Here is a 13,425-nt window from a genome sequence, read left to right as displayed (position 1 = left end):
TGAGAAGTGTAGGTGCTGAATATCAGTACAGTAATTTACTTATTAACAGGATTAAACAGACCAAGGCAGAGCTGGGAGATCTGTCTGGATTGGAATCAGATTAAACAAATTTGTCATCCAGTCTTTCCAGCTGAGCTTGTGCTGCAGTTTACTTGTATTAACCCTAAATCACATTTGGTTGATGGAAAGAGGCCTCAACAACCTTCAGGAAAGGGTCTTTACTTGTCCCTCTCAGGGCATAGTGTTGTGTTCTTGCTCTGCTCTTCCACAGTAGCTCAAATTTCCATTAATTCCTGTCCTAGCCGACGAATGAGAATAAATATTTCCTGTCCTTCCTGTAAAAAACCCTTCTGTTTCTTCAGCTGGCTTTTCTGCTAGTTTGCTGGCCTTTAAGTACAGAAGAGGTGTGACCATTGGCACGTTGTTGCCCAGGTGCTCTCACCTCTTCTGTCCCTGTTGATGAACAGTGATTAAAGAATAGGTGTTCTCTTCATCTGTGTCCTGATGAGTGCAATTGATGGAAGCTGTCCCTTTGGTTGTGCTTGAAAACTTTGGTCTTGGGGCTACAACACCTACCGACTGGCATCCTCTGCTGGGTACACCTGGAGCCAAGGAGAAGCATGAACACGTCCATGCCCTCCCCAGTGCCAACATGTGAATGTGCTAGGTCATTCACCTAGCAGAGGGCACAGTTGTCCCATCTTGATGACAGATGGTGATCGGAATGTGTTCAGCCAACTGATTGATGGCCCAGGTTCGAGCTTTGAGCTTCCCCAAAAAGGTGTTTTTTTGCCGGTAATGAAATGACAGTCCAGTGTGTCTTAGTCCTTTCTAATCTACAAGGCACTTGTACAACACAACTCCACCTTAATTCACTTGAACGGGTATATCCTTGTCCTGCAGACAGGCAGCTTTTGCAGCTAAGAAGAAAAAATATAGACTATAAATAATTATTTAATGACACAGAGATCCCTCTTCTTCTGGTATTGTAAACTTCTGTGATTGAAGCCCTGTGTGTATCATCTACAGTTCATTCTCCTTCTTCAGCGTCTGAAGGAATAAGGTTTCAGGATTGCAGCACATTTAACCACCTTACCCTTGTCTTCAAAGAAGACTTAGAGCAAACTCTTGGTAAATCATTTAGACACACGGTGAGATTTCCAAAAGTGCCCAATGATCAGGATGTGTGATCTTCCCATCTCTGAGAGTTCCTCCTGTCTGTCACGAATGTGACACAGCACGCATACAGATCCCATGGATGTTGCTAACCTGTCCAACCCAAACATTCACTCTAGAAATTTTCCCTTCTTGGATAATGTGGATTTACATGCCTTGATGTGTGACACTCAGAGATGCAGATTTTGTATTCCTAACTTTTATTGACTAAACCCCCAATTACTGAAATCTCAGCCAGTTGTGTGCTCCAGTGCCAGGTGATTTCTCCAGGATCCTTACTGGAAAACGGGTTTCCAGGTCGCTGGAGACGGGATGCTGTGGCATGCAATGTGTTGTAGTACTGCTCATGGAAAACTGTGATTTCTGGGTTCAACCTCTGAACTTGCACAGGGAAGCACCAAGACCATTCTGCTTGACAGTGAAGTATCTGACCCCAGATCCCAGCTCCCCTATTGCTCCCATCCTTGCACCATCCAAACTCTGAATATGACAGATTTCCTGTTATCCCCATTTTGGAGAGGGAAAATTGAAGTGCAGAGAAACTAGCTCCCATTGGGACTGTTTTTCTCCTAACCGATTATTGCTTTTTCTGTAATGGAGACATCCAGTTCCTTTCCTCTGAATAGAACACTCATTTTATCTGCCCGCTTTGATTAGGTGTGAAGTGTGCGTGTTGCCTAATGAGAACAAGCTGTTCAGATAACGCAGCTCACAAGAATTGCAATTTTGTTCTTCCAAAATTACCGTTGCCAAAAGACAACAAAAGCATGCTAGTTAAGAGAGTGGACTGGAGGTCTGGGTAGGTCTGAATTCCTCACAGTGTTTTATTGTTGTTGTTGTTGTTGATTATGGCCCTGAGGTTATAAAAAACGGGGTTGTGTGGATGGTGCCTGGTGTTTCTGAGGTTGTTGCTGCTGGATGGGTTGGGGGCAATTCAGATCATCTGCCCTCGGGGGCTGTCCGGGTCCTGGCTCTTGCTATTGCTAAAAGGATGCAATACAAAACTGGTGAAGCACGGATAACTTCCGTGTCAGAGAAATGTAAGAAAAGCAAAATAAATATCCACAGTATTTTCAGACTGTTAGAGAAAATTACTTTCATAATCAGGTCTAAAGCCCTCGTATGCACACTCATACCATAGACTACAGGGGCACATTTGGTACCTGCCCCTAAGTATTGGGCAAGTAGAAAAGCATATTTTACAGGTAAGTGAGCACGACAGCAGCATCTTACAAGATTTTTCATATCACAGGGCGATTTTTCACAAAAGAGCCAAGGAAACTAGTGGGTGACTGTATCTCAGAGGTGTCACCATGTGCTCGCTGTGCAGTGCTGCGGCACTTGCTATGTAATTATCTCACCCCAACACAATTATTAACTCAGGATTAAGCAGTCAAGAGCCACCGTCGTTACGTTAACCAGCAGTTGAGTGTGCGCTCCGTATTTTAGGTGCTTGCATGGAAGAGTTCACCCCAGGGCATCCATCAGCTTGGGGACACATTGTCCGGTGCTGACTGTCACTTGGGCAGCTGCCATCCTCCTCCTCACCTCGTGAAATCAGGCTGGGAAGAGGGCTGCATGCTTGTGTGCACTGCGAGACCTGACTCACCCTCACCTGGAGACCTTATTTTCCACGGACATTGAATCCAGCCCTGTGTGAAAAGCTTTTCCCTGTAGAAGGCAGTAGGTTGCTCAGGAGCTGATAGGGGCTTATCAAGTTTCTGTCTGTGTATGAAGTGCAGTAAAGCTGTAGGGGAAGACCTGAGACATTAAATATGTTAGATTTCAAGTATGCCCCAATATTTCCATGACCCAAAATTTCTAGGGAGAATTCACATACTGATTCAGGAGCAGGACCCTATCCGAGGGATTGTCCTGGAGTGAAGCAGCAGTTTTGACTCCTATGGAAAGTGGCATTTAATGCTCCAAATGCTTAGAACCGTTCAAAACCAGGCAAGCAAGAGGGTGACCCCCTAAATACCACATCTCTGCACCTTCCAGACTGGTCATTTACCAAACTCTGCCATGCTCAGAGCAGCCCGTTGCCCATTTATCACATCCAGGGTGGTCTGGGGCCGCTCAGGATTTACAGCCCATGCAGCAGACAGAGCTGTGGACAGGCTGCTCCGAGCTGCCCGGTGGGACGGGAATATCTGTGAGCAGTGGTGAGGTCCCATTAGCCAGATGTTAGTGCTCCAAGTTTGTTATTCGGAGCTGCTGATTACTGTCCAAGGCATTTTGCCTCCTCAGCTTCTCTCTCAGCAGGCTGACGTTAGCCAGAGTGTGCCTGCAGATTTCAGATATTTGTTTTGCCGTGCCTTTTCCTTTGTTTCCCCCAGCCTCACCTCTCTGGGAGCCTGTGGCTTTTCTGCACTGGGATTAGTGCTGAGCCTGGTCCTCTGCTGTGTGTATATGTGTCATCACCACTTGTGTCATCACCCACTGCTCCTTGCTGAGGTCTCCTGGTTGCTCCGGGCTGGTGGAGCAGCTCAGGAGCCAGCACCCAGCTGTGTCCCCAGCGTGCCATGGGGAGGAGAGAAAAACCCTTCAGAAAGCCCCATAGGCTCCCGGGGAAGGGACTTCACTGCTGAAGGGGCAGGACAGCTTGCTCCACTCTCTGCAGATGCAGATGTCCTTTGTCAAGCCCCTGTGCTTTGTTTGTCTAGACTGATTTCAGTCATTGCTGCTATTTCCCTCGAGGTTTCACAAATCTCTTATTGCTTACAGGAAAGGGCTTTGGTAGAGCCTCTGCTGCTCCTGCCTCCTCCAGCTGTGTGCAGCAGCAGGAATTGAGTTGTTTCCATACTGTTTCCAGTGCCTGCTTCCCTGCTCTAAATTAGATTCTCTGACTCATCCTCCTGAGGACTTTCTCTCTCTCCAGCGACGGTCAAATGAGCCCATAACACCAGTATTTCCAACTCGGGATCTAGGTTAGATTAAGCAGGGTGGTGCAAAGACTCTCCTAAGGGTACGCACCAAGCACAGCTGAACTCAGGTTTAAGTATTCCCTCTTCAAACCCCCTGCTTTCCTACACCCAAGTGGATCTGATAAACGATACAAAAAGGCTCTGTCAATTCCTCTGGATGCTCAGGAGAGATGAGGACACCTCTACTTTCCAGCAGCACCAGAGGACGGCAGGTTGCACCGGGGCACCTGCCTTTGTTCTTCAAAACCCAGAAGTTTTCCTGCAGCAGCAGGGTTCCCAGCCAAGCCTACAGCCAAGGAAATCCTATCTGTTTGTAAAGGCAGCTGAGCAGCAGCAGCTTATGTGAAGTATGAAGCCAAAATGTCCAGAGCAGAGGGATTTATAGGGGAACATGACTTTTATAGACGTTGCGTTAACTTCAAACATTTGCCTTTCTCAGCACGGGTTTTCCTCCTGTGCATAAAACTTCCCCAGGGTCTGATATATGTGATGGGGAGGAGACGTGGACTCCGCTTTCAGCAAATGTCCCTGTTTCTGTGCTTTTGTGCGAGATGACATTTAATGCAACGAGCTCACACATTGACCCCTGCTGGGATTTGCTCTGCTTCTCTCTTTCTCCAGCTGGACCCCGAAGTGACAGAGGAACAAAGGTTTATATATGTACTGCCTGGGGGCAGCCAGCCCCAGGGATGGGGGGAGCAGAGGAGTTGGGGCTGGGAGGTCACTTAACGATGCTTTAACTTCTCAGCACAGAGGATGCAGGCACCCAGCTTCTGTGCTCTGAACCAGCTGCAGGGTACCTGTTGCTCTGGCATCACCTTACCCACAGGAGGTTTTGAAGTATTTGAACCCTCAATCGACGTTTTTTCCACGTTTCCCAGCCCCATCTCTTCCCACCTCCTGTGAAATACCTTATCCTCTGACTCTTTTGGGGGGTTGCGCTGTGGATATTTTCCTCTGCTTGTCCTTCCTGCGCTGTATGAGTGTAAAAAATGATACAATGACCTTCGTTCCCACGCAAAATAAATGACCATTTAAACACCTTATTCAGATTGTGGATGGGGAATTAGGGATTTGAATAGGTCAGGGGCCAGTGTGGCCACTGACCACCTCTGTGCTGGGTGCGTGTGGCATCGCTGGGCCCTTGTAAGAATTTGCCACAGCTACCAAATGCTACCTGCAGTTCATGCACAGCTGATAGGTCTTGGTTCATCCACCCTGATCCTGCCACCACTGATGTCTCCAACCTATTTTGTACCCCTAAGAGCCATGGTTAATCTAAGCCTGAGCTTACAGCCATCCAGACAGCACCTACCACACCAGGGCATCGGTCACCTCTGCAAGGGCCTCCAGGGAACTCCTCCAGGCTGTAACATATTACAATGACATACACCATGCTTAAACATCCCAAATCAGGTATAACCCTAGTCTAAACAAATATTATTCTTAGTCAAATGACTATTGGTAAAGGTACGTATGTTTCCTCACCAGCTGATGTTGGTTCTCAGCTCCATCTACATCTGGGGGTGGTATATTTGAATATATTGTACTTCCTTCACTGTTACCCTATCAAATAACGGTGCGTATTTAACAGGACCATTAAATGAACTTTATAGGAACTGTTTTAATACGAGACAGAGGTCAGCTCATTCAGAAATCAACACTGATATCTCAACAAATAGGAGCAATGCATAAGATGCTGTGCTGCTCTGATCAGTCATGTCTCCTGTCCCTGGGTTCCCATCAGTGAGAGGGAAGGACACAACACATTTTGTGCCTGGGTCTTGCTTGTTGTATCCCTTCATTGATATTTAATTAATTCATTGTGTGTGGAGGGGGAATAGTGACCTAATCCTATTGAAATACAAGCCAAGGAAAACAAGGTTAGCTGGAGACACAGTCATGCAGCAACTTTCAATTTGAGAACAATACGCTTGGGGAAAGGTATGTTGGCAAAGTAGTTTTAGGCATATCAGATGTAATTAGTCTTATTGTGATACTAATAATACTGCATGGGGAAAAGCTGTGTTGGAAATTAAAGTGGGTTGTGAGTTTTGGAAAGCTTGGTAGCTGTGGAAATGGAAAGTTTCTGTATGAGTTACAGAAAAAAAGTCTCGTAGAGATTTTTGAAGCCCAGCTGAAACTGCAGCCCTAGCTTTGAGACAAAAATGATTACAAAAAAAAAAAAAACAGCAAACAAGCAAAAAACCCAACCAGCAAAAGCAGCAACTCAGTTGCTTTCAGAATTTAGGCAGAGCGAAATGCAGAAATCCACAAAGCAGCAAGGCTTGTGAGACAGACTTACAAACCCCTTCATTCTCAACAGCTAAATTGCTTCCAGCAACAGAGAAAAGACATTGTTTTCCTTACTCAAAATATGCTTTAATCTTCACTTTAAATATTTTTCCTTAAGCTCAGCAAGGTTGAGCTGGGTAGTGCACTTGAAATTTTGGTGTCATTTACCTATAAGCAACCAGCTTAATCAATACCTGCAACACGTTCCCCAGGAACTGGGCAGGTGTATTGGGAATATCTACCACGTGTGGCAGCACTCAGAAGGAACCAGAACAGATGCTGCTTTGCTTGGATTGCAGGATCTAAATTGCAAATGCAATTCCTTGTAAGTGGAGGAACTCATAGAGGGAGGATGCAGGTCCCAGCAGAGTCTGGCGAGGTGGCACCACCTCTCCCTGGGGCTAAACCCCTGGGATGGCTGCGAGACCCTCTGCATCCCCCAAGCCCTGCCCCATCTTGGACACCCAACCATCACCCAGCCTTGAGCCAGGAGCGATATCAAAAGCTGTGAAGCTCCTGAAAATGCAGAAAGCACAAGGTATGGGGCCGGTGGGGCTGAACATCAAGCGCTGAGCCCAATGTTCAGCCTTTGCTTCTGCAGCTCCAGCGGAGCGAGGAGGAGGACGACGGCTGCTCCTGTTAAACCGCTTAGACACAAGACTTTGCTGCTTCCCTCCCTCGCTGCTGCATTCCTGTGGCATCTTGGGCGAATCGCTGGGAGGAATGCTTTCAAAGGAAACAAGGCGAGCGCAGAGCCCCTCCGCCTTGGAGCAACTGGAAAAAGCAGCCGGCTGGCTGCTGGTGTGCATCCCTCGCCCACGCTGCACTGCCTGCGTGGTCAGTGAGGAGAGGGAAGGGGCTTGGAGATGCCCCAGGGTGAGGTCCTGCCCTCTTGATTTATTTTTCTCTTTCTGGAGACCTTCTGTCTCCCGGTTCCTGTACAGGGAATTCAGGGATTTGCTGTCGGGACTGACTTATCTGCTCACTTGGCACAAGCTGAATGCCTGTGGTAGGCAGCCTGGCTCATACCCTGCACCTTTTTTTTTTTTTTTCTTTTCTTTTCTCCTTTCCTGACTTCTTGATTAGTGTGGCTTCTCTCCTCTTTAAATGATTGCCTTTTTTCCTTTGCAAAAATAGGGAATGAGGTGGTTGGTCCCTTCCTGGGTGCTGGCAGTGATCAGAGCAAATATCACGGAGTAGCATTTCCACCACCATCCCCAACCACAGCAAAGGGGACGAGGTCAGACTGTCACCTGGTACCCTCACTTCTTCCCCCTTAGCAGCATCTCAGGCTTCAGGGCTCAAAGTCTCCAGGCAAAGAAGAGCCCAGGCCACGATCCATCTGTGGTTTTGGGGCCAGAGACCTTTATCCATGTACTTCCAGCACTGAGAATCTTTTCACCAGCCCTCGAGTGCCTCCTAATCCCCCTGTGTCCTCCAAAACCACCCCTAATCTGGGAGCAGGGATGCAAGGCTCCAAGTTTGAAGGCTAAGGGCAGGGTTTTAAGGTGAATGCTTGCCATACCCACTTCAGACGAGAGCCACCAGAAATTCAGACACCTTGCCAGAGAGGAAGGTCTGCTTTTTCAAATACTTCATCATGGGGAAGTATCTTCTTTAAACAAATCTGTTGTTCAGCTTAAAAAAAAAAAAAAAAAAAAAAGAGATCAGAAGAAAAAGATTAAGTTGTGGGTGTTTTTCCTTTTTGAAAAGCACTCTTCCCTGGAAGTGAACCATCCTCTGTGCTGAGCCGGTGCCTTGGTGGAGCTGCTGGCACTCAGGCCTTACGTCACAGCTTGTAAACACCACTCCTATTTTCCAGGGAGATGGGCCACTGTCATCCGCTCAGGCGAACGTCAGGGCCAAGCACCAGCCAAAAGACCTGCCAAGGCGTAGGCCAAGAGCTGCCCTCTCAGGCCCTTGAACGATTCTTCAGGTGATTTTCCACCAAGCAGCAGTCTGATGCAGATCAGAACTAACAGGGTTGTTTTTTAAAACCTCCTGATTGACTGTGGACAGGGCAAGGTTCTCCAAACTCCAAGAAAACTACCCTTACGCTGCCACTGCAGCCTCACTGAGGTAGCTAGTGGTGCCAGCTGCCATTTTGTGGGCCTCTGGGCGGGATCCATCTCAGCCCGAGCAAGTTATTAGGCACTTAGAGTTTTAAAGTGAAAATCTGCCTTTACTGGGCAGTGGAATGGGGAAGAAAGGCACCGTTGGCAGTGCCAAGGCCCCTCATGGTGTGTGTAGCCTGGCAGAGGCTTCCTACCCCAGTGAAGTCCTTACCTCTAAGAGTTTTGATTTACTGGTGGCTCATGCCACAGGCCTTACACCTCCCACAGCAAATGCTGACCCTATTACGCTTGCAAGAACAACCACCACCATTTCTTTCGCTGTCCGGATCATATATATCTTGGTGGTTCATATGGAGTCCTAGAGGGAAACCTCGACTCATCCCCGTTAATGCCAGTGATGCTGGATTTGGCCCCAGGACCCTAATTCAGTGTCTCTCAAAGGTGCAGTCTTGCAGCAAGCAGAGGTGGTTTAACTGAGCTCCATCCAACACGATGGTTTAACAGTGCTGACAGGGGCTTTTCCACACTTCAGCAGGAGTGTTAGTCTTGGCTGAAAAGCCCCAGTAACTGGTGGTTAAGCGACTCCATCCCAAACCCCATACCCTCCGCTGCCAGATCCCTCCTCCTATCCCTCACCGCACCGTCCGTCTGTCCGTCCAGCATGCTCACTCCCACTTAGCCTGCCCAAAGGAGCTGAACAAAAGGAGAAAGTGATGCTCGGAGTCTGAAATCTCTCAATGGCAAGGCAGGGCTCAAAGGGGACTGCTCCAGCCAGGAGAGGAAAGGTTTGTCTGCCTGAGCTGTGTTGCATCCATATCAGCTTCCTGAGGGCACAGAGCCCTTCTTGCTGAGCACACAGAAGGCTTTGGGGAAATAAATCCAGGTGGAGTTAAAGAAAAATAAAGAGCTATGTTTGGATCCCAAGCCCCTCTTGAGAGAGCGCATGAATTATTGCTGTGCTGAGACAAAGAGAGATGGAGGAACATGCTTCGTGCTGCATGAGGTTCCAGTTTAAGACGTTTTATATAACTTTAACAGCGGTAAAGCACAGAGCAGTGAGACAACGTGCAGCAAATTCAGACAGCTTTTACCTTTTCTGTGGGGCAGATTTAGAGCAGGGGAGGGGGAGAGGAGAGCGGTGCGGGGATGTGATGAGCAGGCTGGGGCGCAGCGTGGAGAGGGCTCAGCAGCAGAGCAGGAGCTGTGCTTGCCAACCCACTGCGCTTGGGCTGCGTTTCCAGAGGGACTTGTCTCTTGTTTCTTCCATCAGACACTCCCAACAGGTTCTGTTGAGGCTGTGCTGGGTCTGGGATGCTGAAGGAGAATCCCGTGGTAGCACAAGCACTGCTAGACACTGCTCCGGTCAACAGTGTGGGTCTGGAAGAAGATTTGAGGACAAGAAACCAACGTGGCCTATGCCCAGTTCTTCAAAAAATATCGTGTCCATGCAGAGGAAGTCAGGTCCTCCTGTCATGCTTTTAAAGACATTCCCACAATCATCTTGGCTGATGACACCCCGTGTCCGAAAATTCTGGCTGACGTGAAAGATATTTTAGGAGACCTGAACTGAAAGACTTTTCGTTAATGAGGTGCCAGGGCTCTTTGGCAGTGCTGCCCATAGGCAGAGTGCATTAGAAGCTAGCAAGAACCCAACTTCTCTCCCATTGGTAAATGAAGGAAAAGATTTGGTGGTCACTGCCCAGATTTGAGTGACTTGGGCTCTGCAACACTGACTTCAACCAGATGGACGTTCGTGGTGGATGAACACCCCCATCACAATCCTGTCCACGGAGGGTTTCCTGTCACTGTCCCATTCTGATGAAGCTTATAGAAGGCAGATGTGTGTGTTTGACAGAAATTTATACATATGGCAATTCAGGGCTTTTGGTAAGGGGCTTACATGCCTGTAATGTGACACTCAGAAAAGCAGTTTGATGTAACGCAGTGCTGATGTGTTTGGCAGATGGACAGAAATCATCTGTATAAATCATCTGTGTAAATCATCTAGATGTGGTGAGACTTAAGACTGGGTGTATTTGTGACAGGATGTTTCAGACAAATACTGAAATATATGTAATTTGTGGTGTCACAGCTGTAGGCTGTCTGGGCTAAATCCTAAGCACATGTATGGTTCTTTTTGTACTACCTTTCTTGTTACACCTACCACTGTTCTGGATTTGTTTAAACACTGTTGAGGATGGCTTGGTAACACAACTCTGGACCAAGCAGACACGCAAACAGAAATGTTCAGGATAAACAAATCTTGCATAGGTCACCAGATAATGTAACTTGAGAAAGAAACCTCAAAAAATAATTCATAAATTTGTCTGAAGAGTCATATCCTGGTCCTTCACTCCGTTTCCCAGGTCTGTGGACATGTATGCCGTGCTAAGTGCAGCATTTCAGACCTGTTGCTTAACTATCTGCTACTGGTTCCTTGTGGGAGTAGGAATTGTCAGCTGTCCATTAATTGCCAGACCCCTTCTTTCCTTCAGGGGCACCAGGTGGAACTGGCTGCTCTCAGCATCTTCTCGCTGTGTCACCTGGCTGTCTGCACTCCTGCCCAGCTCGGGCAGGACGGGGGATGCTCGGTGTCATCTCTCTTTGCCTGGAAGGAGGAAATTGTGTGCCAGCTTGAATATCTATGTCAAAGAACATCTGCTAAAGGCAAGGGGAGTCACAGCTGCAGACTGTTAAAAGAAAAAAAAAAACACAAACATTTCTCCGTAGTTTTTTGCAATGCTTTTGGACTAAAGCTTGATCTTGATTGTCATCAGTGCAAACTATGCACATTTATGGTTTCAAGAGACCAGAGAAAACAGGGTGTGAAATTCCTGCCTGTAGATATACTCCATGGGAAGGACTGCGCAACGCGGGGATATCTCGTCTGGCTGCAGGCAGCAAGTATCTGAGGAGCAGCATCGACCAGGGGCTGGTTAACTCCTCAGCTATTTATTCCTAGTTAGCTATACAGGCTGTACTGAGCTCCACGCTGTCACAATTCCACAGCTCTCAGCACCAGATCTAATAGCTTAAAAATAACTTGGGTACATCCATCTGAGCCACTGCTCCAGCAGTAACAGCAGGGGTAGGACGGTACTGATGTTTATACATGATCCTTACTGCAGAGCTCTGTGAAAAATGCCATTTGTGACCAGCTGGCGAGAACATGAGGACCTCATCTTGTTGTTTTTCCACACTTAGAAGGAGCAAAGGAGTTTACTTTTCAGCTAGTAGTCCCAAGATTGCAGGGCTGGGCTCGTTCTATTGTTTTTCCCATTGGTAAGCAAAGTAGCGTGTGTCTGACAGTATCTTAGTTTGTACATTTGTGTTGTTCCAGTGATCTCTTTGGATGTCTCCAGGTGATTTAAGTACTAAACTATTGGCTTCAGGCTGGAAAGTTGAGATCTGGAAGAAGAATGGCATAAGGAAATGAGCTGACTAGATTTCTGATGATACCCAAGAAGTTTCTGAGTGGCTCTGTACACCTGTATTACCTCTGCTGACAGAGGACCAACCTCAAAGGTTTGGGAGCACCTTTGGGTGAGGCTAGTGCCATCCCTGATGTCAGCCATCAGATATTGCCATTCCCTCCCCAGCCTGCCCAGGTAGATGAGATACGGTCGGGTTCATATCACGGCACACTTCAGGTGCATGAATTCTCTGTTACGCTGTAATGCACCAGACCTATCAGTGCAGCAATGAAAAACACAAAAAGTCCCTCAGAAAGTGGAGCTTCCACCTCCTGTCTTCCCAACAAACATCTTTTCCTAACAGTGCTCTCCCATGCAGGGACTTAAATTCAAGAAGTGGTCTGCTTGAAGCTTTGCAAGGTCTTGGCAAACACAGAAGCCAAGGGGTGCTGGCTGCTTTCAAATAGCTCTTGGAATGAGCTGTGATCAAAATCAAATTCTCTCCTCTGTCATGCAGTTTCTGGCCTTCATCTCTCAGTCTCAACTCCTCGTTTTCCTAGCAGGCATTTATAAAAGATCCCTGGTGAGAGGGCAACCAGGGTAAGCATTTCCCTCTTAGCAAAGCCTTGTGGTGCTATTGCACAAGATACAAGAGCTTATGGCTACTGGAAGCAGTTGCTGTGTTGACCAGCCATGGCTTTTGGCTGCTGGGGGTTTCCAAAGCAAACGAAGCATTACTCATCAAAGCGGGCTCCCTCCCCAACTTTTAGTTGAAAGTACTACAAAGGAAGATGGAAAGAAACATGTAATCCTTCATCATCACAGTGAGGATTTGCTTGTTTGTTTAGATTTCCTGACTGTTCCAAATGTTCTGCCAGAGAAAGCCCATCTAAGCTCCAGGAGTGCTTGAAACACACACTAAAAATCTAGATGTATATAGGAGACAGATTCAGCAGAAGACACTGCCTTTCACCATAGCACACCGATGTGACAATCAGATGGAAATCCCACATACACAATGAAATATCTCAGGATGGTTTTTTGTAGGAAAAAAATGAAGGGGGCATGTCAGTCTGAGCAGAAATAACTTTCTTGATTGCAGCTCTAGATCAGAGACTTTTTGTTGGGGCTGTCCTTGATCTCAGGCACCTCCTCTTTGTCTGTTAAAGTTAAGGGGTCTTGAATGCTCCTGGGAAATGCTGGGATTGTATGTTTTAGGGCTTCATCTGAAAGAAGCCCAACTAATGAGCTATTTAAGGCAAATCTGTGCTTGAAAAGGTAAAAATAGCTTCTGCGTCTTGCAGGTTTTGACTTTTCACATGTTGAAATAAAGAACACCCATGTCAAAATCTGGAGTTTCTGAAGAGCTTCTGGGCTGAATCTAGTCTTGAGTTTTCTGATAGTGACAACACCTTGGATTGAACTCTGGTTTCAGACCATGAATAGGACAGCCTTTCTTCTTAAATTCAAATTAGCCTTAATGGGCTCAACAGGTCTCTCAAAACAGCTCACACAAGTCATTGTGAACTACTAGTATTA

At 47.1% G+C, this 13,425-nt stretch overlaps 1 protein-coding gene across 1 annotated transcript in view; it reads left to right on the top strand.

The window, feature by feature from the left end:
* CCDC3 (coiled-coil domain containing 3) overlaps positions 1-13,425 on the top strand; it is a 51,630-nt gene that overhangs the window by 22,557 nt on the left and 15,648 nt on the right. The window lies entirely within an intron of this gene.

This window comes from Anser anser (genome assembly GCF_964211835.1).
Source record: "Anser anser genome assembly, chromosome: 1".
NCBI lineage: Eukaryota > Metazoa > Chordata > Aves > Anseriformes > Anatidae > Anser > Anser anser.
This window is presented reverse-complemented; position numbering and strand designations above follow the sequence as displayed.